The sequence below is a fragment of the Gobio gobio genome (assembly GCF_949357685.1).
Source record: "Gobio gobio genome assembly, chromosome: 19".
Classification (NCBI taxonomy): Eukaryota; Metazoa; Chordata; class Actinopteri; order Cypriniformes; family Gobionidae; genus Gobio; species Gobio gobio.
In genome coordinates, this window is record NC_137112.1 from 1,600,754 (window position 1) to 1,602,782 (window position 2,029).

General features: G+C 55.5%; 1 protein-coding gene across 2 annotated transcripts in view; it reads right to left on the bottom strand.

The window, feature by feature from the left end:
* Positions 1 to 2,029, bottom strand: part of ldb1b (LIM-domain binding 1b) — a 59,999-nt gene that overhangs the window by 39,542 nt on the left and 18,428 nt on the right. Inside the window, exon 1 of one of the 2 annotated variants that reach the window (XM_079845159.1) lies at positions 300 to 375. The exons of the other annotated variant lie outside the window; for it this stretch is intronic. The gene's annotated coding sequence lies outside the window, so the exon portion shown is untranslated. Of the gene's footprint in view, positions 1 to 299; positions 376 to 2,029 lie in introns of those variants that run through there. 2 annotated transcript variants of the gene reach the window in all.

Genomic DNA, 2,029 nt, shown 5'->3' on the forward strand with positions numbered 1-2,029 from the left:
AAAAATTGAATTTTAGAAAATAAGTCAGAATTGCGGGATAAAAAGGTCACAGTTAGGCTGTGTGTGTTTATGTCTATATGTGTAACACACGTGAGTAACACACAACATTTCATTCCTTTCTTTGTTTCTACATATATAAGCTAAAGCTCACTCTAAACTCACAACTGTGAGAAAAAGTCGCAGTCGCTTCTTTTACTTTTTACTCCATCGCGTAAACAAACAAACCCTGAATATGATCAAATAACCAAAGCCAGAAATAATAATAATAATAATAATACAGCAGAACGCTCAATTCTCACCTCCGGCTTCCAGTTGTTCCGTCATGCTGACGGGCTCCTCACACACACACACACACACACACACACACACACACACACACACACACACACACACACACACACACACACACACACACACACACACACACACACACACACACACGCTATCTCTGGAGCACAGGCTGTGGGCTGAAGGGTGTAGTTGAGGCCATGGGGGAGGTTGAGGACTCTCTGTGTTCCCCAGTCAAAAGGAAGTCAAGAGGTTTACATCTGTCACAGGCCTGATAACACACCCTCAAACTGCCCCAACGCAAACTGCCCCTCACTGCCCCACAGGAAACTACCCCACAGGAAACTACCCCACACTGCCCTCTCAGCAAACTGCCCCACACTGCCCGCTCAGCAAACTGCCCCACAGCAAACTGCCCCACTGCAAACTGCCCCACACTGCCCGCTCAGCAAACTGCCCCACAGCAAACTGCCCCACTGCAAACTGCCCCACACTGCCCCACAGCAAACTGCCCCACTGCAAACTGCCCCACACTGCCCGCTCAGCAAACTGCCCCACTGCAAACTGCCCCACTGCAAACTGCCCCACAGCAAACTGCCCCACAGCAAACTGCCCCACACTGCCCGCTCAGCAAACTGCCCCACTGCAAACTGCCCCACAGCAAACTGCCCCACTGCAAACTGCCCCACACTGCCCGCTCAGCAAACTGCCCCACTGCAAACTGCCCCACTGCAAACTGCCCCACTGCAAACTGCCCCACAGCAAACTGCCCCACTGCAAACTGCCCCACACTGCCCGCTCAGCAAACTGCCCCACTGCAAACTGCCCCACAGCAAACTGCCCCACTGCAAACTGCCCCACACTGCCCGCTCAGCAAACTGCCCCACTGCAAACTGCCCCACTGCAAACTGCCCCACTGCAAACTGCCCTCTCAGCAAACTGCCCCACAGCAAACTGCCCCACTGCAAACTGCCCCACTGCAAACTGCCCCACTGCAAACTGCCCTCTCAGCAAACTGCCCCACTGCAAACTGCCCCACACTGCCCTCTCAGCAAACTGCCCCACACTGCCCGCTCAGCAAACTGCCCCACACTGCCCGCTCAGCAAACTGCCCCACTGCAAACTGCCCCACTGCAAACTGCCCCACTGCAAACTGCCCCACTGCAAACTGCCCTCTCAGCAAACTGCCCCACTGCAAACTGCCCCACTGCAAACTGCCCCACTGCAAACTGCCCTCTCAGCAAACTGCCCCACAGCAAACTGCCCCACTGCAAACTGCCCCACAGCAAACTGCCCTCTCAGCAAACTGCCCCACACTGCCCTCTCAGCAAACTGCCCCACTGCAAACTGCCCCACTGCAAACTGCCCCACAGCAAACTGCCCTCTCAGCAAACTGCCCCACACTGCCCTCTCAGCAAACTGCCCCACTGCAAACTGCCCCACAGCAAACTGCCCCACTGCAAACTGCCCCACACTGCCCTCTCAGCAAACTGCCCCACAGCAAACTGCCCCACAGCAAACTGCCCCACTGCAAACTGCCCCACACTGCCCTCTCAGCAAACTGCCCCACAGCAAACTGCCCCACAGCAAACTGCCCCACTGCAAACTGCCCCACACTGCCCTCTCAGCAAACTGCCCCACATCAAACTGCCCCACTGCAAACTGCCCTCTCAGCAAACTGCCCCACTGCAAACTGCCCTCTCAGCAAACTGCCCCACTGCAAACTGCCCTCTCAGCAAAC